Source organism: Notechis scutatus, chromosome 2 (genome assembly GCF_049901735.1).
Source record: "Notechis scutatus isolate UNSWTSFEM ecotype Mainland chromosome 2, rNotScu1.2, whole genome shotgun sequence".
Lineage (NCBI taxonomy): Eukaryota > Metazoa > Chordata > Lepidosauria > Squamata > Elapidae > Notechis > Notechis scutatus.
The window spans coordinates 209,663,076-209,689,072 of record NC_142010.1 but is presented as its reverse complement, the minus strand read 5'-3'; the positions used below and the strand labels follow the sequence as shown (position 1 = coordinate 209,689,072).

General features: G+C 40.8%; 1 long non-coding RNA gene across 7 annotated transcripts in view; it reads right to left on the bottom strand.

The window, feature by feature from the left end:
- The window catches only part of LOC113416288 (uncharacterized), a 73,165-nt gene extending 55,981 nt beyond the window's left edge, over positions 1 to 17,184 (bottom strand). For 2 of the 7 annotated variants that reach the window (XR_015748092.1, XR_015748093.1), the window contains exons 1-3: positions 16,963 to 17,184; positions 15,841 to 15,947; positions 6,394 to 6,519 (exon numbers count right to left, since the gene is read on the bottom strand). This is a non-coding gene — a long non-coding RNA (uncharacterized LOC113416288). Of the gene's footprint in view, positions 1 to 5,277; positions 5,342 to 6,393; positions 6,520 to 7,941; positions 8,019 to 15,840; positions 15,948 to 16,962 lie in introns of those variants that run through there. The other 5 variants (XR_015748094.1, XR_015748096.1, XR_015748091.1 and 2 more) reach the window with 4 other exon arrangements.
- Positions 17,185 to 25,997: the final 8,813 nt, after the last annotated feature.

Genomic DNA, 25,997 nt, shown 5'->3' with positions numbered 1-25,997 from the left:
ATTAAAACATTGTTGACACACAAGCGATACCTTTTTGGGTAGTTCAGCTAGGCAACCTGGCGCCAAAGCTTACAGTATGTTTATTTGAAATCCTGAAGCAGTGAGAAGTGGCAAGATTAAGCCTGTTGCAATATATATTATGTGGAGATTTTTCTTCTTTCAAAAAGGTAATTATCTGGAGAAACTCTGCCAGGAGTTATTTTATGATTGGATAACCATCTAAAACTGACTCTGCATTTTCTTTCTGAATACATTGGCTCCTGCAATATTCCAATTGCCAATTTAACTTTTCTTTTTAACAAACATATGAGAAGTCCCTTCATAGGGCAGTGGAATCCAATTAAGAGCAATCTGAGTAAGCAGATTCAAAGCTTATATATGCTGCAAAGAGATACCTAATGTATTTCACACTTTCCTGATCTCAGCACAATTATCCTCTTGAAAGACCCTGTGCTGCCATTTTCAGCATGGGGTTACCCCCATAAGTATGCTTGGGGGTTTGGACACAAATAGGCAAATGATGCGTATGCTGTCATGTTGCAGAGCATAGTAATGTAGACTATGGGACACCAGAATGAGTTCCATGGATGCGTGGCCAAAGTACATAATGGAAGAAACTACCAGATGCATTAGATCTACAAATTCTCCTTTCCAAATCCAATAATCCAGCTTTACACTGAGTGATGTGGGCTGAATAGCTTTACATAACTGTCACCTCCACTATCCCAACTCAGCATTAGCAGAGATACGCAAAACACTCCATGTTTAAAATGATTCAAATGAGCAGTGGCCTCTGGGGAGTGGGGTAGAGAGAAGGAAGCAACTATACAATGAAAGCCTTGCTTCCCCTTTTTATGGGCATGTAGCATCATAGCACATTCAAAAGCGGTAGGACTTGTTGCATTGTGACACCACTTCTGCATTTTGCACACCTTCCCTGGAAACCACTGATGGGAACTTAAATCATTTTGGGCATTTATAGGTAGTTCTTGGTTTATAACTGACCTTTTAATGACCATTCAAAGTTCCAACGGACCTACCTGTGTGGATACTTACAACCTGGGGTTATTATTCCAACACTTCCCCACAAGGTCATGTGACCACACTTTGGATGCTCGCTATTTATAGCCATTTGCAGCATCCCATGGTCATGTGATTGGATTTTATGGTGGTTTTTCTGAAAACCAGCCTTTTCTTTCAGTTTTCAGCAAAACCGCACCCACTGCGAACCACTGCAACATTTGCTTAACAAGCACCACATGACCAATCCACTTTATATGGTTGTACCAAAAGTTACAACCATGATGGGCAGGCTTCATTATAGCTGTAACTTCAGGACCACCTATAATCAACATTGCAATCAGTGCTGCAATCAATAAGTATAATAAAGACTGTATCTGGAAAAGCACCTTAGCCAGACGCATCAGCAGAATTATGCTACTTTTGCCAAAATGATGAAATGGATGTCAGACCTGATAGTGCTGCTAGTTCCACTCCTTTCCTTGCTTGTTTTTCCTTAAACTTCAGTCATTAAAATGTGAACATGACTAGAAGAAAGATTCAGGAAACGTGCTTGTAACTCCTGGAAAACAGGAGCTCTACACAAGAGAACTTTCTGACAGCAGGGACATTTGCCAGGCTGATCAAAAATGTCAAGATGTCAATTAAAGACTTGTGGTATACATAAAAAAGGAGTAAAGCTTCAGTCATGTGGTCCCAGCCAACATCTCAAATTTTTTGACCTCCCTCCAGTAGGCCCGATGACAGCTTAGTTGGATGAGACACAATTCAAGAATGAAACAGCAAAAGTCGCTTGTTAATATGAAGCCACAATAACAATATAGCAACCAATATTAAATGTCTCCCACCTGATTCCACTATTGTTCACAAAGCAAGGAGCATGACTTTTGAAGAGATAATTCCCTAAACTTGCCTAAACCATGTGTTGCAAGGCTCAACCTCCTCAATGGATGGTTAAATGCAGCTGGTGTCCCAAATTAGTTAGGGAAAGTTCATTGTTGGGGAAAGTTCTTTTGAAGGAAATATTGGATGGAAGTTGGAAAGATTTATTGGCTCAATATTTCTTAGCAAGTACTACAAACAGAAAAAATAACTTACTGGTGTTCAGTGTGACGGAAGAAATTTTGCTTTGGACATTCCTTTTGAAGGAAAGATTTTTGGAGAAATCATGAATGCAGTGTGCTCTACTTACATTCCCACAGATATGAGATACCCTTGCTCGCTTTATATAATCAATATTTCTGCTATCTTCCTCTTTCCTGGCTTCTCACATTTTAATTAAATCCCAAAGGAAGTCGTCATCATGAAAATCCATTGGGCTTATTCAATCACAGTGCCATTATCTTTGTTAAGGAAACCACCTGTCCTTGAGGAATTCTTCAGGAAAACTGAGCATTTGTCAGGTGATATCTAATCTGGCTAAAAATCTGATGGATAATTCTGAAAAAAACATTGTGTCTAACTCTATGAGCTAAGCAGCTTAGAAATGATTTCTGACCATTTCTCTGGCCTCATTCTAACAACCTTTTCGAGGCCACTTTGGTTCCCAGGCCTGCTAGATTCCAGTACTCATAATCTTCAACCAGAATAGTTAATTGTGACAGTGGTTATATAATCCAAGGTTTCTGGCGATTGTCAATTGATGAAAAAATGCTATATGGTTAAAAAGGAGGATTGTAGGATTGTTCTATTGATATATTAAAAATATCTTGCCCTGGCCCTTTAAAACATGTTAAACTTTCTGTTATTGCTAACATGAATGTACATAAGTATCTGTCACAGCTAGTTCAATCTTCCTTGCCAGCACAGGGAAGGAATTTAAAGAAGGCTTTTGGCATCCATTCATCCTGAAAGTATGCTGCAGTATCTTAATTCCCGTCATGATTAATAAAGCACATTTAGCATATGTCTTTCATACTTGAATATGTCCAAAAGAACAAACATAATATTGTTATGCCCTCTGTACATAACCATTTTGGAATTCTATGGAAAGAATTTATGTATCAAATTCAGATGTTACAAGAAGCATAAGACAGAAGGTGGGAAAGTTATGAGTTTCTATGGTATGTGCAGCCATCTAATATTTACAAAAGTGAATTATCTGGCATTATTCAATTCCTAGATCCTCTTACAAGCCTGTGTGTACCACAAACCATACTTAAATCAGCATTCTTTCCTTTTTTAATGTGTCATTCTAGACATAACTATCAAAAGAGCCTGGGATTATTTTTCCCATTTCAGAAGTACAGCCATTAAAAAAACAAACAACACTTTCCCCTTCTAAATGGTATCTGCAGATGACTAAATAGAATCAAGCATATGCATGCCTTAAATTTAGAACATCAGCTCTCACAACAGCTGAGCTGTCCTCCTGGAGGCAGGTGCTGTTGATCTGGTACACGTCTCGGTCCAAAGCTCCCTTCACAGATCCAGCAATACTGTACATTCCAGCCCTGTGATGACACAGCTGTACTCCAGGGCCTTTCAGCATTCTGCACTGAGGATGTCATTTATCTTCTCACATTCCAGAAGGTGGGAAGGACTGACAATATCAGTCCTTCTGCACTGGGTAATCTCCAAACCATTCAAGTCATTTTAGGGGTGGACTGGGGTTTACAGAGTACAACTGAGAACAGTAATCTTGAGCTTATCTTTGGATATTTCTTTATTATATATCTATATACCATTGGTTTCCCTCGGGATGTCCTTATTAATATGAGGAGGGTGATAATAAATAAATGCATGAACAATAAATGCAAGACTCATGAGATATTAGCTAGGTTGGCCAATTTCTCTTTCAGCCAGAGCTGTAGAATTGTTAATAGTGGAATACCTCTAAGTTACTATATCATATTGTTAAAAGTAGAATGGGGCAAGTGACAGATCTGTGGTGATGCCAATCCATCATGTGGAGCACAGACAAAGTGGCAAGTGAATCATGGTGGCACAGTGGTTAGAATGCAGTATTGCAGGCTAATTCTGCTGTCAGTCGGCAGTTTGATTCTCACTGGCTCAAGGTTGACTCAGCCTTCCATCCTTCCGAGGTGGGTAAAATGAGGACCCAGATTGTTGGGGGCAATATGTTGACTCTGGAAACTACTTAGAGAGGGCTGTAAAGCACTGTGAAGCAGTATATAAGTCTAAGTGCTAGTGCTAAGTGGGATAATTCTTGAATAGGTTCCCTTCTGAGGTTTCGTAATTTAATATTTTTCTTCCCACTTAGACAATATCACCCAAAGCTTCCCTAGCCATATCCTTTGAAATGCCCACTTTGAGTCTTCTCAGTGGGTTCTGCTACTGAGAAGTTTACAGAATACTACAGTGATTTGCCTTTTCTTCAGGTCTTACTGGGATTTCCCTCAAATTCTAATCAGTTCCAGCACATAGCTCATAGTGAAACTAACACACACACACACACACACGGCCACAGACTCTACACACACCCGGCCATAGACTCTAGGATCTGAATGCAGTTTTTGTTGATGCAGCCCAATATAGTACTGAACCACTTAGCTACTGCCCACTCACATTCATCTGACTTTTCTGCTGTTAATATTTTGCCATCTGTATTGAGGTATACTGATTTTTCTCCCTTCATTTTAACATATGGGAAGAAACACTTTGCCTTTTTCTGACGTTCATTCCCCAACCTTTGTTTATTCTGGGTTTTGCTTTCCTAACCTTCACAATTGTAAACTACCTGCATGTCCTCTTCCTCAGTTACCAATTCTCTTTCCACTTCTTCCACCCTTATTTTTGTTTTCAGAACGTCATTATATTTCTGCAATCTGCTACTATAATTCTGCATTTTTTCACTGAAATTGGGCTTTTAGTACATCTAGGTTTAGAAACTCCTGGCTATCTTGAACTTCTTTCCTTATTAGCTTTTCTTCCCACGGAATCCTACTAATCATTATTTTTATTGTATTAAATTATACTTTTTCAAAGTTCAACATGCGTTTTCAGTAGCAATAGCTTTAGGCTTCTCTTAGATTCAAAAGCTCCAGCATTTCAGATTTATTGTCACACAATGTTCCCATTACTTCTACTTACTCAATTATGTTTTCCCATTGGTCATTGTCAGTTGAAGGGAAGTTAATCCTTTTGAATCTTTCTCTTTCTTTTAAAAGGAAGTTTGTTTGTTTTATTTATTTACATTAAAAGCATTTTTATATCTGCCCATCTTATTTATTTATATCCCACCTTTGTAATTTTTTACAAATAACTCAAGATGGTGAACATGCACAATGCCCCTACCTTTTCCTATTTTTCTAATAGAATAGAATAGAATAGAATAGAGTAGAGTAGAGTAGAGTAGAGTAGAGTAGAGTAGAGTAGAGTAGAGTAGAGTAGAGTAGAGTAGAACAGAATAAAACAGAACAGAACAGAATAGAATACTTTATTGGCCAAGTGTAAAAATAACCATGTGAGATGAGTTGGGCTGAGATAGATTTGACTGGCCCAAAGCCACCCAACTGGCTTTCATCCTAAAATAAGACTAAAACTCACAGCCTCCTAACCTGGTGCCTTAAGCACTACACCAAACTTATGTTGAACTCTGCCCAGATCCCAATCCACAATTAAAACAACATAGCACAAATCTATTAAAACCATATTGTACACATTAAAACATTGTTAGATCTATAATTTAGAACTGTCCTAGAAGGGCCACATCTGGTAGTTTGTGGAATCCACTCTATGAGAATCTCATCTATGAAAATTTATCCAACTCTCTCATTTCCTAGAAGGTGATGGGAATCAAAACCAGTTTCTTATCAACTCAATTCAGTAAGATAGTTGAAACAAATTACAGACAAGAGAGAAACGGCATCTCAACATAAAAGAAAAATGTGGCTCGTGTTCAAGTTCATACTTGGCCAGGTCAAATTTATCACCTTGCTAAGTAGAAAGGAAGTCAACACCAAGCACTAGGTGAAGATGTATAAAGAATGGCAGTGTTTGCATGCAATAAAAGACTAAACAAGTAATGTGAACTCTGCTGTCTGATCATTTCTGGACCAGCCTCATGCTCTAACTCCAGAGTCCCAGAGTCAGCCAGCAGACAGTTTACATAATCCTGAACTTCTTTGATTGTTCACATTGTAGAAGTAAGGATTAACCTGAGGTTAATGCTCTCTTCTGGCCCTGGACAGAAAATTGAAAGATTATAATATGTAAACAGGGTTGTGATATGTAGGCAGAAAAGTTATGGGGAAGCAAAGACTTCCTATGCCACTTTTGATGTGTTAAATTCCCATTGGGTAGCACTAGTAATACCACTTAGACTTATATACTGTTTCACAGTGCTTTTACAGCCAGAGTTTCCAGAGTCAGCATATTGCACCCAACAATCTGGGTCCTCATTTTACTGACCTTGGAAGGATGGAAGGCTGAGTCAACCTTGAGCCGGTGAGAATCGAATTGCCAAACTGCAGACAGCCGGCAGTCAGCAGAAGTAGCCTGCAGTACTGCATTCTATCCACTGCGCCACCATGATTCCTTGCGTATTTTATCCATACAAAAGAAAAGCGAGATAACATTTTATTAGCCACTACCAAAACAACTAAGATATTGCCCAAGTTGACTTTTCCCAATGTAGATAGGACAGCCACTGTTTCCCTATATCCCCTGTTGTCATATCACTGGGTAACTTATTTACCTGAGGTAAAAGCCAGATTTGGCTTATTGCAGGGGTATCAAACTCGCGGTGACACATAACATATTGCAGCTTTTTCCCCCTTTGTTAAACCTGGCATGGGCATGCCCAGCATGTGAAGCATCTGGCCACGGGTTTGACAGCCCTGGCTTATTATATTCTGCAAATGTTGGCCAGTTTATCACAAAATATAGTTTCAATGGGCTCAGCAATGCTACATATATATTAAGAATGCAACACAATCTATGGAGGAAATGTATTATTTTCACATCCACTGTAGACAAAATAGGACCTATTAAAGTCTGCATTTGGGCTCCAAAGGCCCATGGTTTTTATAGTTCTGGAATAAGTGATCTTGATTTGGCAACTTGCTTGGCCTTTAGCCAATGATCTGGAATTCTGTGGTGTTGTGTGACAACACCACATATCTCTTTAAGGGCAGATTCCATTCAGGCAAGATGACTCAGAAGCAGGGACTTTATTTGTGGAAATCCTCCACTTCTGGAATGGCATGACTGGGTAAAGTTCCAAGTGAATATTACTTGAGAATTGTTCAGGCTCAGCCTCCACAGTGGACCGGTGCACATTTCAATTAAAAGTAAGACTAAATGGACTATAGCAGTGATGGCTGGGGGGATTCTGGAAGTTGAAGTCCACCCATCTTAATGTTGCCAAGGTTGAAAAAGACTGGACTATAGAATTTGAGTTTACTGTGGCTAGGACTAAGATTGGGGGGAGGGTGTAATAGTGGTTAGAGAAATCCCTATCTCTAAGAAAGTTGTTCCTCCTGCCTAATTGCCTCCTCTGAAGTTTTGGAATCAGAATAATTTGTCCCAATTAAAAGTGGTATTGTCCGAGTTATTTAAGAAACAGCAGAAAGTACAAGAATTTATGCAAGAATGGAATGAATTTGGCCTCATTACATTTTTGTCACTTTTAAAGATTTCTCCAAATAAACAATCAGTTGTAAAAAGTGGTAATATGTTCTCTGAAGAGCTGATAAAATTTCACATTGTTTCTGTGAATGATGTTATCTGATATCAAACTGCTTTTTCATATGTAACTTGAAAATGCAAGTTAATTTTTCCTAGCTGAGTAAACAGATATATTTTTGGAACAAACCTGATGTGGCATAGCAGGACTGAAGAAAATGCAACGACAGTTATAAACTGTGTAAAGTAATTCCCTCAGAAAGAGAGGGAAGGAGAAGAAAACTCCTGCATCAGAATTTTATGTATGAGGTTAATAATATTAGCAAAACCTACATTTCCTGGATCCTGAGGCCTGGATTAAGCCTTGATTTCCCAACTGAGAACTTGGGAGGAATTTGGACCTTTCTTTCCTGCATGTTGTGAAAAGGAAACACTTATTTCTTTTGCACTTGAGAAAGGATGTTGACATTTTAAGATGACGTCCCTGGTGCTCTTCTCTTCCCATATTTTGTGGGAGAGCTGGTTGTCTCAGAACAAAAGCAATAAAGATAACCTCATTTATAACCTTGCTCCAAGATACATGCAAGAAGATACAACTTAATAGCAATTGGTTCAGATGCTTCTGGACAAGTGCTGGAGAGCTTTGTGCTAACCACCAATCCTTCTTCTTAATATTCAGCTATATCCAGGGAAAGAAATGCATTTACAGCCTGAGAGAAGCTTTACAGCACAACATAATATCCATGTGTCAACAGAGCCAATAGAGACCTTAGAGATTGTTAAGTTTGAGGCATGGGTTTAATGAACGGAGACCAGACTGTAAACCGTGAACTTCAGCTCTTTATTCACAAGCATAACAGAGACAAAAAACCCCCGGCTAGCAGTCACTCTTTTATAGAGTAAGCTGCTATCCGGATAACCAATGGATAGCGTTATAGCGTTTGAATCTTGGCGCGGCCTGCCAACAGCCAATCAGATTGCTTGGAATGAACCAATCATAACTTGCCATTATATGTGCCAATAGGAAGTGCAGGATTACGATCCTGCTATGCAAATGAATCTTTATTAAATACATTTCTTAGTTCACAACACCCCTCCCCCCTGGGTTCAGTTTGACGGCCGTGGTGACGTAATCACGCAGGTATGCAGGTCGTTTTACCTGCCTATTTGATTTTCGCTGTTCCACCGGTTTTTGTTTAAAGTTCGGTTCCGGTGGAATGCAAGGCTCGTCTTCGCACGGGGTTGATTCCGCGGTGCTGTTTTCGATACTATCAGGGTCCCTTAAGTCCACTCCTGGATCGGGCGGGCATGTTTCCACTACGGTGTTCCTCTGCGGGGAGGATGCCCCCGATCCCGGACCTTCTTCAGGTGGCGCGAGTATTCGGTTTAGCGGCCGTCTGTCCTCGATTATGTCGTCGTCTATACGGCCTTCGTCCCTCTCGGTATTCCCTCCCCCTTGAGTTTGGAAGTCCGGGGGGTCGCGGATATTGGGTTGTAAACGAGATCGAAGTTGATCTATGTGGCGTTTCCATATCTTGCCGTCTGTCGTTTTAAGGCGGTAAGATCTAGGGCCAGTGAGGTAGACTACGGTGGCTGGGACCCACAACGGTTCGCCGGAAAGGTTTTTGGCATAGACCAAGTCGCCTACCTTGAATTGGCGATACGCTGGATCCACAAGGTTTCTCTGGCGAATAAGACGGGTGTAATCGGTCGAGGTGGGAGCGAAGCTTCCGCCCCATTAAAAGTTCGGCTGGAGTCTTGTTGGTGACACTGTGGGGGGTAATGTGCTGTAGTAAGAGTATTTTGTTCAATCTAGTGTCGATGTCCCCAGGATCCATTTTTTGTAGTGTCTTTTTAACGAATTGGACCATCCGTTCCGCCCTACCGTTTGCCGCAGGGTGAGCCGGCGAAGTTAAGGCATGGCGGATGCCCCGGTCCGCCAGGTATTGTTCGAAGGTGAGGGCCGTGAACTGGGGTCCGTTGTCGGAAACTAGAACGTCCGGAAACCCGTGTGTTGCAAATAATCTATCTAGTTTTTTAATGACGGAGTCAGTAGTTGTGCTTTTCATCTTGTGGATTTCGAGCCAGTTGGAGTAAGCATCCACGGTTAGGAGAAAAGTGTGTCCTTTAGTGGGTCCCACGAAATCAATGTGGATGCGGGAACACGGGCCTCGAGGAGTTTCCCATTCGGTGGGAATTGCTCTCGGTGGGGCGTTGCTGACTTCTTGGCAGTTTCTACACGTGCTTACCCAGGCTTCAATTTGTTTATCGATGCCTGGCCACCACGCGTAGCTTCGAGCGAGAGCCTTCATGCGGACGATGCCCGGATGTCCTTCGTGCAGGGTTTGCAACACGAGTCGCTGTAGTCTCTCTGGTACGACGACTCTATCTCCCCATAGGATGCAGCCCTTCTGGGAAAATAGTTCCGTTTGCTGGTGTTTGAACGGTGCAAAAGTGGCGGGGGTTTCTTCGACTGGCCACCCGCGTTCGACCCAACTGAGAACTCTTGCGAGGATAGAGTCCCGTTTTGTGGTGGCGGCGATATCCCTTGCCGTTAGTGGCGGCGAGTTGAGAGTTTCAATTTGCAGCGTAGTGAGGGTTGGAGCTGGTTCGCTGACGTTTTCCGGAAGTGGGGAACGGCTCAAAGCGTCAGCATGGGGAATGGCTTTCCCCGGGCGATGCTGCAGTACGTAGTTGTAGGCTGCTAGGAATTCTGACCAGCGAGTCATTCTAGGCAACAATATATGCGGCGTTGGTTTATCACCTGCTAGAATGCCAAGTAAAGGCTTGTGGTCTGTAACTAGAGTAAAGGGCCGCCCGTAAACATATTCGTGAAATCGCTTCACGGCCGATACAATAGCAAGAGCCTCTTTGTCAAGTTGGCTATAGTTTCGTTCAGCCTTTGATAATGTGCGGGAAAAGTACGCAATGGGAGCCTCATTCCCGTTTGGTAACACGTGGCTCAAAATGGCTCCAACCCCAAACGGTGACACGTCGGATGTAATATTTAATGGCAAAGTCTCGTTGTACTGCATTAGCACAGCGTCGGAGGTTAATAAGTCTTTCACCTTTCTGAAAGAGCACTCTTCTTTGTGACCCCAAACCCAAATAGCTTTCTTGTCGAGAAGTCGATGTAAGGGTTCGGCTACTGTTGCCTTGTGAGGCAAGAAGATGTTGTAAAAATTAATGAGTCCCAAGAAGGCCTGGAGATCAGCCTTACTTTTAGGTCTTGGGGCGTTTTTAATTGCTTTGAGTTTGGTCTCGGTGGGGTGAATCCCTTGTTTATCGAGGAGATACCCAAGAAACCCCACCCACTCAGTACACAGTTGACACTTATTTTTTTTCACCTTGAGGCCGGCGTCTTTGAATCTATGCAGAACTAGTCTGAGACGCCGTTCGAGCTCTTCTCTATTAGGGGCAGCAATTAAAACATCATCAAAATACGGCACAACCCCTTTTATGCCTTGCAAAAGTCTCTCCATTAGACTCTGAAATATCCCTGGGGCTACACTCACTCCAAACTGGAGTCTGTTGCATTTAAAGGCACCTCGGTGTGTAACGATAGTCTGTGCCTCTGCGGGTTCCGCATCAACGGGTAGTTGTTGATACGCTTGCGCTAAGTCCAACTTTGCGAAGATCTTCCCGCCGCCCAGGGAGTGGAGAAGATGTTGAACCACAGGCACCGGATAAGCGCTCTGTTGGAGTGCGTGGTTCAGGGTGGTGCGGTAATCTCCACAAATTCTAATTGACCCATCCGGTTTGATGGGGGTTACGATTGGGGTTTCCCAACGGGCATGGTCAATAGGCTCCAACACCCCTTTGGCTATTAACTTATCAAGTTGCTCGTCGATCTTGGGTTTAAGGGCGAACGGCACAGGACGAGGCTTAAGGCGGATAGGGGCTATTTCTGGATTGAGGCTAAAGGATATAGGGGTCCCCTTGTACTTGCCTAAGTTGCCCGAAAACATGTCGTGGAATTCCTGGACGATGCTCTCTTCCCAATCGTCGCTTCCGGCCCAGTGAATGCCGGCCACCTCGATCCCGAGTGGGGCGAACCATTGTAGGCCTAGTAAACTGGGCCGGTCACCATTGACGATAGTTAATGGGAGTGACACGGCACGATTTTTAAAAGATACTTGGACTTGACTCACTCCGATGACTGGGATCATGTTCCCTTGGTAATCTCTGAGGATGATTTTCTGTGTCCTGAGGTCTTGACGATGGATGGCAGGGATCAGCTGTTTAAGGGTCTTCCAGGAAACCATCGAGAGGAACGATCCAGAGTCGACTTCCATCAGGCAAGGTTGGTTCTCGATGGCGACTTTCACTCGGATCTTTTGTTTGTCTAATGACGAAGCGTGGCCGATAATAATAGTCTGGTGTGCCTCTTCTCGTCTTGCTGGAAGAGCAGATGTTTTGCTGCTGTAGGCATGGTTGTTCCATTGGTTATTCAAACGATCCCGATTTGCAGGGAGGTTCCCTGTGGTTTGGCGGAGGTTGTTCTCCTTTCTGTTTGTGTTGGATTCCCTCTTACTTCTGCAGACCCATGCGATGTGGCCTCTCTTCCCAAAGGAACGGCAGATTGCATCGAGGAATTTGCAACCGGATCGCGGGTGGTTTCCCCCACAACCCGCACATGGGCGCTGAAATTTTAGAGTTTGTTGATCTCGTTCGGCCCGAAGTCTGTTAACCTCTTCTTTATCACTCTCGGACTGGGACTCGAGGTCCTCATGGTGCGCTGTTGCTGAGTGTCTTTCTAGTTGAGGCGAGGCTTCACAGGCGAATTGACGGAGCGGCGCGTTGGTGCGGCGCATTCGAGCGGCCGACTTCTTGGTTGCCTCTGCTGCAGTAGCGACTGCAATGGCATCTGCAAGACCGATGTCCCCTTTTGCCATGATCTTGCTCTGTACTGTGTGGTCATCTAATCCCAGAACTATGCGGTCTCGCACAGCTTCTTCTAGGTCTGAAAAACCACAGAGGCCTCCCAGGTTTCTAAGGTCAGCGATGAAGTCTGCAATACTTTCACCCTTCCGCTGATCCCGTTGATAAAATTCGTGTCTCCGGACCAACGTTGGTACGGCGGGGGCATAGTGAGCCCGTAGGATAGGTTCGAGGTTGTCCCAATCCATTGATTTCACCTCAGCCGGTTTCGCGAGCGCTTTCGCCATCTTAAAAACGGCCGGTCCACAATGGGTCAAGAACACCGCCCGCTTCTTTCCGGGTGTAGCGTCTTTCAAATTGTTGGTTTCTAGAAACATTTGAAACCGATCCATATACGACTCCCAGTCTTCGTTTTCCGGGTCAAAAGGAGCGGGTGGTATAGCGCCACCTGACATCCTGCCGATGTAGATGCGCTCTCAGCCACGTGCTTCGGTTGGTGCTCTATAGGGTTTAGTCAGCTCTTTTGTCTCCGCATCCCACCCTCATCGCCAGTGTTAAGTTTGAGGCATGGGTTTAATGAACGGAGACCAGACTGTAAACCGTGAACTTCAGCTCTTTATTCACAAGCATAACAGAGACAAAAAAAACCCGGCTAGCAGTCACTCTTTTATAGAGTAAGCTGCTATCCGGATAACCAATGGATAGCGTTATAGCGTTTGAATCTTGGCGCGGCCCGCCAACAGCCAATCAGATTGCTCGGAATGAACCAATCATAACTTGCCATTATATGGGCCAATAGGAAGTGCAGGATTACGATCCTGCTATGCAAATGAATCTTTATTAAATACATTTCTTAGTTCACAACAGAGATAAAAATACTAGGCCTCCAAAACAGACATCTGACTGGTCCCCTGGAGCATACTGAACCCAAGAGACCATTCAGTGTCCCAACAACTGAAGAAGCTGGACAGAGGCCGGGCTAGAAAAAAAACAAGCACTTTCCATTTCTTACTGCAGCAAAGGTGTTGCCCCAGGCAGCTTCTCTGGTTTGTTGAGTCAGAGAACTGACCCTGCATGTAGCAATGCCCTTTAGCCAATACGAAGCAGGAAAGATAAGTGAGCATTTTCTGTTGTTGGCTTCAAGGTCAGGAATACACACTACACAAACAAACATAAGCTCTTGCTGACGTTTCTGACTCTCATCGGCATTGTTTGCTTGAAATCTATTTTCTGGCCAATCACGGTGTGAGTTTGGACAAAGCTTCACTCCCAACCCAGCTTTTGTTTTTAATGGGCAGGTTAATGGTTCTTTAAATATTGACAGAAGGAATAGTTCAAAGCAATAGGCTGAACAGAGTAATGGGTTATATTGAAGGATTATTCCCAGTACACAAAACGATTTCAAGACATTAACAAGGCTGTAATTCTACATGCATGCTTAACGTGCACATTCAGTGAAGTTGGTTGTGATGTAAGTGGTTAAAGTGGTACACTAGCAGCTCTGCCTCTACCATATTCAGGTGGCATTGCCATGAATGAAATAATATTTTAAGAAAATAAAATGCAAATTGCATGGCATTGTAGCATTTTCTGTATACATTTTCTGTATTAGTCTTGGCCATCTCATAAGATTCAGAGGTTTTGATTAATCTACAACCAGGTTCAGCTGGTTGTAAGTTCGGCTCCCCAAAAAGATTTGTTGGATTGCAATCTATTTATTTATTTTTATTTATTTATTGTTTTATGCTGTCCCTCCCCTAAAAGGTGACTCTGGGTGGCAGAAATCAATCTATTGAATGGAAGTTGCCAAAAAAAACCAGTTCAGTGTAGTAGTCAGTTATGTCAAATTGCTAAATGGAAGGTTACTTTGCTTTACTCTGCTAGCTTAAGACCTGCTTTGGAAATCAGGAATTACAAGAATCAAGTTTTTCTCCAAGGAGCCTGTTTAGGAAGCTTGCAAAGAAACCTCCTTGTAAAGTTTCAAGTAGAAAACCTTTAACACATGCTTGAATTTTTCCAATATTATTTTAAGTTAATCATCAGTGTTTCTTTTACCTAAACTGCGCCTCACAGCACATTAGGAGACATTACAAATTGTGGCTTCTTGGTTAGTTACTACAGCAGTTTAGATATCTTTGTAAATAGTTCTGCGAGTGGGGGGATGATGCCTCAGTGAAATCAAAACACAGATTCTGGCTGACAAATTTGGCTCTGACTGGTTCGACTCTCCTTATTAATCAGTATAAAGACACAGTAAAAATTAGCAAAAAATACCTATTAAAACAAATATACACTGTAGCTCCCTTTTCCATTAAGTCTACATTCTCCTCATCCTCTCTTAATTAAACATTGCAAAAAAGAAATGAAAAATGATTAAACATTACAAAAATAACCACCTCTTATTTATATATCAAAAACTAATCCATTACCCCATTAGACATTCCTAAAACCATCCAGTCCAGACAATGATTCAACATCCCCAGAAATAAAAACTCATTATTTAACCATAATCAGATTGTTGTTGGGGTTGTTTTGTATATAAATCCTCAGTTATATCCAAAGTTTACATTGACTGATGATCATGACAGATACGTTGGTGTGCAAATTAATCTGTAGGGGCTAAAACTTCAAAGCTGGGAATTTAGGCCCAAATGAAGATAAAACAGAATTTTATAAAAGACATAAGAAGAAACTATTTGGTGTTCCATATAATTAGTTTCTCTTGAGATATGGGAATAGGGTGGTATCCCCTTAGAAAGATAGAACTTCTGAGAAAAATATGAAAAATGCACAAGGCAATCTGTTCTTCAAACTTTATCACACACACAAATATGCACGTATGTATGTGTGTGTGTGTGTGTGTGTGTGTGTGTGTAGTTGTAATGTTTTATTAGAAGTTCAGTTTCAGCAGAGATTCCATGTGACTCTTAATCTAGCTTTTATCTTCCTTTCTAAATCACTCCAATTCATGTTTCTGCAGAAAAGAAAACACTACTGATTGTGTGTTTGTAACTACTGATCTCCATTTCTGTACATGGAAATTATTTTAAGCTCCTTTTTTCTGCTTGTTTAAGTGTGCACCTGTGCGGACAGACACTTAATTTTTTTAAAAGAGAAAGATCAGTAATAACCCACTCCTTATATTTTTCCCCAGTACAGCAATGCAAGGTTAAAATGTTTTTCCATTAATGTCAATGTAGGGTATTTTAATATCTCATTGTAATAAATGTCTGTGTATATAACTCGTCAAAGTGGGGGGGGTTACATCACTGGCATATAATTCTTTCACGTTATGCTTAGTTAACACTGTCACAATTTGGACAGTTATAAAAGAGAATTAGATATACTTACGAAGAATAACATTAGTCACGATTGTCACACATTGCTTCAATATTCAAGTCAGTATATAATTGCTTGGGAGTACAAATGAAAAAATGCCACTGAATTCATCTTCTGTTCTGCAAAAACAAAATTCTGGAATAAGTATTTGGTTTGATCGTCAAAGAGTTGTCTTAGGGACATGAAAAAGGGTTTATTATTATTATTCTTTTAATAAATGTCTAGGCTGGCCATCTGATAGAGATGGCACTGGGGAAGTCAGAAGATATGCTTCTAGATAAGTCTACAATAAGAGTAGACTGAATCCAATTATGTGGGATTCCCTTTGAAAGAGACATAGTTTTTTTACTCGGGATTTTTATATAATAGCAACAATCACCACCACCACAACATTACCTTTGGCATTGACAGATTGATTATCAGTCAATTGCAAAAGGCAGCATTACTTGGAACAGCTCACATCCTGCAAAAATACCTGTAATATCATCAAACAACTGCCAATCTGAGGTCTTTGGAAAGGATTCGACACATGAATAAAAATGCCAAATACAGTTGAAAATAGTGTGCACCAATTTGAACTTCTCCTGCCGTGCAGAAAGTGCTTCCATTAGCAGAAGATAAAATGTTTTCACCTTTTACCCTTCTCCTACAAATGCCTTCTGTAGCCCACTCAGTTCCTGAGAGCCTCATAATCTTCAGAAGCAATTTTTCCACTATTGCAAAACCACAAAAAAGAAAGATCTAATTACCATAGGCTGGTTTCCCGTGTGCACGCCATGCCATTTTGCCCTGCAGCCTGCTTTGCCTTCATTGCAACTTTGTGCAATCCTTGGGTGTGAATGAGAAAAGGGCAGACTTTACAGGCCAGTCATGAAAATGTTATAACAGTGTCAAACTCCACAGCCTACATTTTTCCTTGTCCTAATTCAAAGTGGGCATGCATTTTTTTTTAAGGGTTTTATTTTCCAAACACTGACAGAATGCCAGAGGTCACAGCAATTCACTTCTGAAATACTGCTCCATACTGAGGTTTGACGTGAATGAGAAGAAAAATTTAAGCAGCCTGCTTACGAGAAACTTGGTGTGGCTTGGGCAGGAGGGGAGGAAGAAGTGAGGTTTCCTCTAAACACTTACCAGCTTCTGCCTTTCCTGGAAAGCTTCTCTGTAGTGGGGAAACACAGGCAGGTGGAGCTAAAGCACTCCAGTGACTGGTGCTGGTGGTTTCTCTGCAAAGCAAATGGTTTTTCCATGAAGCACTCCTTGAGCAATCTGTCTTGAAATGACCAATCAAAAGATGTGAAGCTTTCTCCTGGGCATATTCTAGGAACACAGCTTCTGTTTTCTACCAACAGCAGTGGGGCTTACCAGCCTGCAATTTAAAAAGGGAAATAATGTCCAGGGTTTGGAAATGTATAGTCTAACAGGGCAGCAGGAAATGACTAGATGCGATAATAAACTCTTAAGTGCCATCCACAAGAAAACGCTCCCCTGCCTGCCTGGCAGAATGTTGACTAATTTGTTTTGCCCTGAAATTCAAAAAAGAAAAAAAAAATCAACATGATATTATCAAGAGCTTTGGAGAAATGGGGGGGATGAAGGCAAGATACTGAATTTTATCACTTGCTATTCTTTTACAGCTGATGTCTATTTAGAGCCGTGATGGCGAACCTATGGACACGCGTGCCAGAAGTGGCACGCAGAGCCATTTCTGCCGGCATGCGAGAGGTCACCTGGAAGAGCCCCACTGTGCATGCGCGGGAACCCCCCACCAGCCAGCTGATTGTTGGGTATCTGCATGCGCGGGGAGATGCATGCGTGGGAGACATGGGTGCATGCGCAGAGATGTGCGGTGCAGGGGGGGTCACACGCATGCACAGTTGCATAGTGCATACGCAGGAGGTCGTGCACACATGTGCAGGGGGGCAGGGGAAATCGCGCACGCATTGCATCATGGGTGCAGGCACACAAGCGCGTGCGAGCACACTTTTGGCACGCAACATGGAAAAGGTTAGCTATCACTGATTTAGAGCTTCATAAAATAAATTCTCCAGGACTTATAGATGCAGAGCTGATTAAAATACAATGAACAATGCAACCAAAATTTCCAATGAAATCCTAAATCACCTGAACAAGCTGGTCTTAAAGAAATATTAAGAATATTCAGGAGCAATGTTTCATTACAGGTAAAATAAGAAAATAAGGAAGAGAAAGAGAGGGAAGGGGGACATGAGAGAAAGAGGATGAGAGAAAACAAAACTGAAGAGAAATAAAACAGAGAAGAATAAACTACCATTTAGGTACCTGCTGTGAAAAGGAAAAGAAAGAGGAGAAAAAGGCTGAGTTAAATTAAATGGCCAGCAGATTTGCCTTCAAAATAGACTGATTCTTTTAACCAAGAGGTCTCCAAATTTGGCAACTTTAAGACTTGTGGACTTCAACTCCCAGAATTCTCCAGCCAGACAGCCAGGTTTGGGGACCCCTGTTTTAACCAGATTATCATTGCTTACCTTCTTTACAATAATTTTGCAAAGACCCAGAAGAAAGTGGCAGAGACAGTCATTTTGGGAAGAGTTCTGGGTCATTGTCACCCATCCCTCATCTTGATTGTGGTTTGATATATATTTTTCTGCGCAACACAAGCCAACCAGCCTGGTCTTTTTGTTTTATGAAAAGATAAAAGCCTAGGTTGTTGGGGGCAATATGCTGACAGTGTAAACCACTCAAAGAGTGCTGTCAAGAACTATGGAGCGGTGCATATGTCTAAGTGCTATTGCTGTTAATTGGTTCACCCTTATAGCACCTATTCAGGAAAGTGACACCATCAAGGTTTAAAAATATTCTTCCCCTTTCATTTAAACAAAACAAAACCAAAGCTCAGGCTGTTGGCCCACCAACAGAGGTCATTATAAATAAAGGTGCATAGTTTGCAAATGCTTATATTAATTTTTATGAAATCTATCACTCTCATCCCATTAGTTTTCCTCAAATGTTCAACCTATTTTGGTTGTAACCAAAAGACCTTTATTTGTACCATGCCAGATTATCGGGAAACAGAGGAAAACAGAGGGAAGGGGGACATGATGAACCTTAGACCATATCCACACTGCATCCTCAAGCTGATTCTGTTCATCAGAGATGGACTTAAAGGTGATTTAAGAAAGTACTGCCTGGATTGTGGCAGCAGCTTTCAAAGAATTCAGTTCAGACTGCAGGCTGCCATGAGCTCAATTTCTCTGCTACTTTGCCCTCTCCCCTTTCTCTTCCTGCTCTGTGTGTGTGTGTGTGTGTGCGTGTGCGTGAGAGAGAGAGAGAGAGGCGCATATAGGCAAACATAGACAACAGGCAGATTCATATAAGCAGACATACCAGTAGATTCTGTTACAGTCTACTAGGTCTTCCTTACTAGTGTAGTATGTATAACATTTGCTTTCAACAGAACAGAACAAAATAACAGAGTTGGAAGGGACCTTGGAGGTCTTCCAGTCCAACCCCCTGCCTAGGCAGGAAACCCTACACCATTTCAGTCAAATAGTTGTCCAATCTCTTCTTAAAAATGCCCAGTGTTGGAGCATTCACAACTTCTGGAGGCAAATTGTTCAACTGATTAATTGTTCTAACTGTCAGGAAATTTCTCCTTAGGTCTAAGTTGCTTCTCTCCTTGATTAATTTCCATCCATTGCTTCTTGTCCTGCCCTCAGGTGTTTTGGAGAATAGCTTGACTCCCTCTTCTTTGTGGCAACTTCTGAGATATTGGAACACTGGTATCATGTCACTCCTAGTCCTTCTTTTCATTAAACTAGACATGCCCAATTCCAGCAATTGTTCTCGTCTAAAAATATTAGCAGTGATAGGAGCAGTGATACAGAGTGAAAACATCCATGTTTGAACTCTAGTAATGCTTGCCGGATGCAACTGGCAACAGGCAACTTGGCTGCTAGTCTAGGCTCCCAGACCAGATTGAATTATTACTAATTTAGTGTTCCATTTTCAGGGCACTGGGTTGAACTTGCAAACTTGAGGATTTTGGAGTTATCTTTGAAGAGTCTTAATTAAAACTGATGCTTTAAGAGTAGGGAAATCGTTGTTGCTCTTTCAGTCATTGTCTAATTCTAAATAGGTAGCCAATGCTTTTACAATGAAAGATAGACTAAAAAGATTTACAGGGACCCTGTTTAGATCAATAGGTATTCTACTTTGGACAAACATTCTCTGGTTCCAGAAAGAAATCTATATCTTCTATATATATAATATGAAAGCGAAATACCACTCACGCTTTCATCACAAATCTCCAGAACCGTAGGCCTACAAACTTGAAATTTGGCTTGTAGGTGCTCACTAAGAAAGGATTTTTCAAAATACCATCAGACCATTAGTATTTTGTATATTATTATTAACATGCTGTGATGCTAAGGAGTTCTACTCCCCCTCCCCACCTGAAAAAAATGCAAAACACAAACAGAGGAAAGGAGTTTCAGTTTCAGTTTCACAGCAGCAACCAGCTTTAGTACAGAACAGTTGAGCTAAGCCACGGCCAGGCTCCTTGCTGTCTCCTTCTTGCTCACACAGCAAATACTGCTTCAGTTTCCAAACAGGCCTCAACTCTCTCACACACTGACAGGACACTAGCCAGATGAATACCAATGGATGCTGGCAAGCAGAGGCACTTTTTTAAAAATTTTCCTCCCCAAAAACTAAGCCTGATCATATAGTTTCGTAGCGAAGCATGGGTATAGAGCTAGTAATATATATTTGAGAACTGCAGAAAAGTCCCGTGAACTTCTGTGAACTATATAATACATAGTCAGTTTCTTGACAAGGATATTGAAGTAGTGTGCCAGTACTTCTTCCATGTTTTGTTTTGTATTGTTCTGTTTTGCTATTTGTGTCTCAATACAGTCTAAAATCCTAGGAGTTCTGGACAGTTTTCCTTACAAGTATTAACCAGGTCTGACCTTGCTGAGTATTTATAAAAAAATCAGTGTGAATATTAGCTAGTGATCATGTTTATAACATCTAAAAATTCACCTAAAAGTCCATCTAATTCTCATCATTGCACATGGGAAAGGGCTGATTATTGTGTGAGCAAACTATTTATATCCACTGTATATACAATGGGAGGCTATCACAGAAATTGTGCGTGATGGTTAGGTAATTATGCCTTGCAAATACTAATTTAAATGAGAAGCATGACTTCACTTAGAAAGTCCTGCTTCAATGTGGATAGTGGATGCATAGTGGATAACCTGGAGGCAGCTCCCATTACAAGGAAACGTTGGATTCCCCCCTTGCTGGTTGGGAGAATAAAAATACATCTTTTTCTCTCATTGAAGAGGGATCATTGTGCAGCACACAGCTTTCCAATCTTTCCACTCTGATAGGCATTCAGCAGAGAGTCAGAGGTCTGTTCAGGATTATCTTCTGTGCGATTCTCACTTTTTGCCAATTAGAGCTCTAGAGTTGTCTAGAGCAGTGTTTTTCAAATGTGGCAATGTTAAAATGTGTGGACTTCAACTACTGCTGGGGAATTTTGGGAGATGAAGTCCACATAATTTCAAATTACCCTATTTGAAAAACACAGGTTTAGAGGATTCCTTTCTGTACCATAATACATTGTGTGTGGTATAGTAGACAGTAAGCAGCCTATGGAAATTGCCAAGATTGAATTAGAGCTGTTATATTCTGGGCATGGGTGCAATGAGTAATTGAGACGAGTCAGTGACTTAGTGAACTTCAACTCTTTATTAAGAATCAGAAACAGAGAGCCAAAAACCATGGGGCATCAGTAGCCCTTTTATAGAGCTAGCTACTGACCTGTTAACCAATGACCTGTGTCCAAATGCTTAACTTTTGCCCAATGAGAGATGTTAAACTAATAGCCAATCAGGTTGCTCCGTGAGGACCAATCCCAGTTCGCTATCCAAGGGCCAATCCAAAGTGCAGGATTTCAAGCCTGCTTAACATAATGTTAATAAGTTTTATTAAATGATTTTTGTTAGTTCATAACAAGAGCCAAAACAAAGTCAAACGTGAGAGGTATAAGAGTTATTTGTCTATTAGGGCACTTTTACAAAGCATAAAGTGCCAAGGTATGTCAAGTAAATGCCTGATACACTTGTGGGGGGAAAACCTTTTACCAAGAAAGATTAACTCTCCAGCCTTCATTCTCTAAAATTGGAGCTCCTACAATTTCTATCAAAGGCCTTTTCCCCAATGCCACAATTACAACTGCTTTCAGGTCTAGTCAGCATGGCTAACAGGAAAAGAGGCAGGGACTTGCAGTTCAAGAAAATCAGAAGTGACCCAGGTTTCCTATCTCTGCAAGAACAACCCTTCAATTATTTGGTCAAGGACCTTATTCTATTTACCTTTTTTAAAAGTGAAAGCTGTCAGTATGGTTCAGTTCTCTCAGAAGTGATAATCTGGTTCTGCACTATTATTCTGCAGGTAACAGAACCTTTCTCTATGCAGAAAATTGTCAGAGCAGCCTTCTTTCTGACGCACATTTTCCCCTCATGTAGAATATTCTATGTGAGGACTAATATTTCCTCATCAGCAAACAAAGCAGTGGAAAGTTATGGTTTTCTGTGGCCTACAGCTTCCTGGTAGAACTCTTTCTTTGGCTATCCTTCCATAAAAATAGACATCTTTTTTAGAGTTACTCATGCTGCAAGGAAAGTAATCCTGTAAGATGGTGAAGGAAGCAAACATTGTACAAATGTTAGTTTTGGCCAGGCTCTGCTTTATTAAGGCACACAGGTTTATAAAAGGTCATGTGGAACAATGAGAGGGAGACAAGGAGAAAATATGTTCAAATATTTCTCCAGAATTTCTGATTAAATGGAAAGATATCATTTTCTTCTATGTTCCTTAGGTTCATCTGCATTGTGCACCTATTTTTTCTTTCATTGGTTGAAGGCTGTTTGGTGTGTTATCAGTGCTTCTTGCAAGTCAAAATAAGAATAAATAAGTTAAGGCAAAGATTTCAAATGCTCACAAGAGTTCTTCCACTGCTTTCTTTCCAGTTCATTGATTCATGACTGAAAAAAATAGAGAGGCTTTTTATAATTCATATAAAATTTGTCAGTTTGCAAAATATACTGAGCCAGGACAAATTTAGAGATTGCAAAGAGTGGTGAATTCTTCAAATGCTGCAAAATTGGAGCTCCAATGTCACAAACAATGTTTGATAGGCTGATGGGAATTGGAATTTAACAGTGGGAGAGTCTGTCCATAGATTACAGACATTTCCATGCGTCATGGGACACAGGTGTCAAACTCTCAGCGTCATGTTGCTGTCACGTGACTTTTGTGACATTTTCCCCATTTGCAGAGCTGGGGTGGGCATGGCCTGCGTGTGATGATTCCGGCCTGCAGACCACCAGTTTGACACCCCTGTCATAGGATGTATTTATTCAATCATTTACATTGGTTTATAAAATTGCCAATTGACATGTGTCTCAGGATTGGATAGAAGGTAAAATACATAAAAGAACTTTAAAAAATAAAAAAGAACGGAGCTTTTCACACATGAGCAACTTCATCCAAGCTGTGAGAGGGCAGCTCACATCCAATGTCCAAAGGAAAAGCTAGATCTTCAGAGACCTTTGAAAAGAAAGTAAGGGCACAATCCACACTTGGAACCATACCAGTAATCAGTACAGTTTGTGGAGTAGCTGTTTTATGGCTGCACCAAGCAAATAGCAATAGCACTTAATATACCACTTTACAGTGTTTTACAGCCGTCTCTAAGCAGTTTACAGAACCAGCATATTGCCCCCAACAATTTGGGTCCTCATTTTACCCCCCTTGGAAAGATGGAAGGCTGAGTCAACCTTGAGCCTGGTTGAGATTTGAACTGCCAAATTGCAGGCAGCTGGCAGGCAGCAGCAGTAGCCCACAGTACTGCACTCTAACCACTGCACCACCATGGTCATTCTGGACCAGCTGCAACTTTCACATATTTTTCAATGATAATTGTGTGGAATGCATTGTAGTAATGTAGGCTCAAGGTGATTAGGGCACATCTGACCGTAAGTTGGATTTTTTTCCCCTTCCTTATAGTTGTAGAGCTCTCATAGAATGTTATTGGCCAGCATTAACTTTTAAAAGTTTCCTGTATCTCCAATCGAGAAACCAAGCAGCGTGTTTGGTTGCCTGCAAAGTTTGTGCACAATCAGGTTCTTTGAATTAAAAGATTTAAAAGTTTGCTTAGATGTTCAAAAGGATATTTGATTAGTATAAAATTATGTCGTAAAATATCACATAAAACATTAAATTCAGCGAGGCAATTTGAGTGTGTGTGTGTGTGTGTGTGTGTGTGTGTGTGTGTGAAGATATAGAGGTTGCTGCTTTTTTCTTCCATAGCGTATCTATGGCAGTGCACCAAAAACAACATAACTGAGATAGGTGGTATTTACAGAGATCAAGGACCATTGGAAAGTATACTGCAAAAGTGTGTACGTCAAGAATTTAAAGCTGGAATTCCTCTGAATGATAAATAACAAATTGTTCCCAACTGAACAGTATTTTTGCTTTCAGGATGTTTTGAGTCTGAGTGGAGATTGTGTCAATGCATCCAACAAACAACTCAACAGAGAACACTGAGAACATTTTACTATGTACAATTCTACCAGTGTGCCATTAATTTGATTTAATATATTTGTTATTGTTCCAAAGAGAATGAATATAGCTTTTCCTCTCAGTTTTTAACATTCTGGTATCTTGGTTATTCAAATTTCTTGAATGCTGGTATGCATTTATATGGAAACCTAGAACTCCCAATCATTTTATGACAACATAATTGAGTTGACAGAATATTTATATGGCTATTATACAATAAAAGCTTCATCTGAAAGCAAAAACAATCAGAAAATTATGACCTTGGTTATTCATTATGATATTAATATTTTGTGTCAATGCTGTTGTTGTCAGTGAAAGCTTCAATAGTTGTATTATGCTGCATTCTTACTTAATTTTGTGCTGCCTTAACAGGCAGTTCATATTCACAAGACATTGGGTTCTCATCTGGAATAGCCTGAACTTCTTTCCTAGCCTAGGGAACCACTGATTTCTGTTTCTAAGGAAATAAGCTCAACCATGAATTGGTTTAATTCAAAAGCCACAAGTACATTTTCATAGATGTAAATGTTAAGCTTATATTTTCGCTTTCCCCCAAAATAATTAAAAGATCCTAGAAAATAGGTATGATGATTAGACAAACAAATCTACATGTCAATATGGTATGCATTTAGGAATTTCTCTATTTAACCAATTTTTATTTTTGAAAATTGTTTATTAAAAGCATGCCTAGAATTGCTGTTATGTTTCCTCAAATACTGAGGATGTCACACTTCAGTAGAAAATATTCACAAGACATTGTGAATCAATTCCAAGCTAGCTTAGATATGGGAAAGTCCTTTCATTGTTGGACCTTAGACAAAAAAATGACTTTCTGGCAACCTGACTGTCCATGAGTTTCTGTAAACAACACTACTGGGTTATTCTTGGAATCCTTCTACTTCTTGTTAACACTGGGCAAGAGCCAAAAAAATAATAGCCAAGGAATTGCAATGTTGATTTTAACTTTCCTATTTAAACCAGAAGATAATAGAAAAGAGTAAATTAACTGTACACTATCTATACCAACAACTTCTTTATTTTTCTGATGTTGAATTTGAATTTGAAAAATTCAACAAAAATATAAATCTTTAGACACTAGAATAATCTGTCATTCCAAAATTCAATTATATTACCCTGTTGGTGATATAAACCTGCTGTTTATGATAATAATTGAGAGATCTTACCTACCACTATCTGAAACTGAGTAAATACATCACCCTTGTGTCAATGAATACTTTCATTGTTTCCTCTCTCTTCAAGCAAGAATCAGTGAAGGTTCAAACCAAATCATGCTAGCAAATCTGGAGAATGATCAATGGCCAACAGATTGAAAGAGATCAAGCTACATTCCAAAACTCCCACCCAAAAGAAAATTTATTTGTATTAAATTTAACTGAGTGCACAAACTATAATACCATATCATTAATTTCACATGATCGCAAAAAAAATAATAATACTTAGGACCATCCAATGCTGAATAGAGCTAAATGGTCCCACATGGTCAAGGAGATTCCAGATGTTCAAGCTGGCTTTATAAAAAGCAAGGAAAA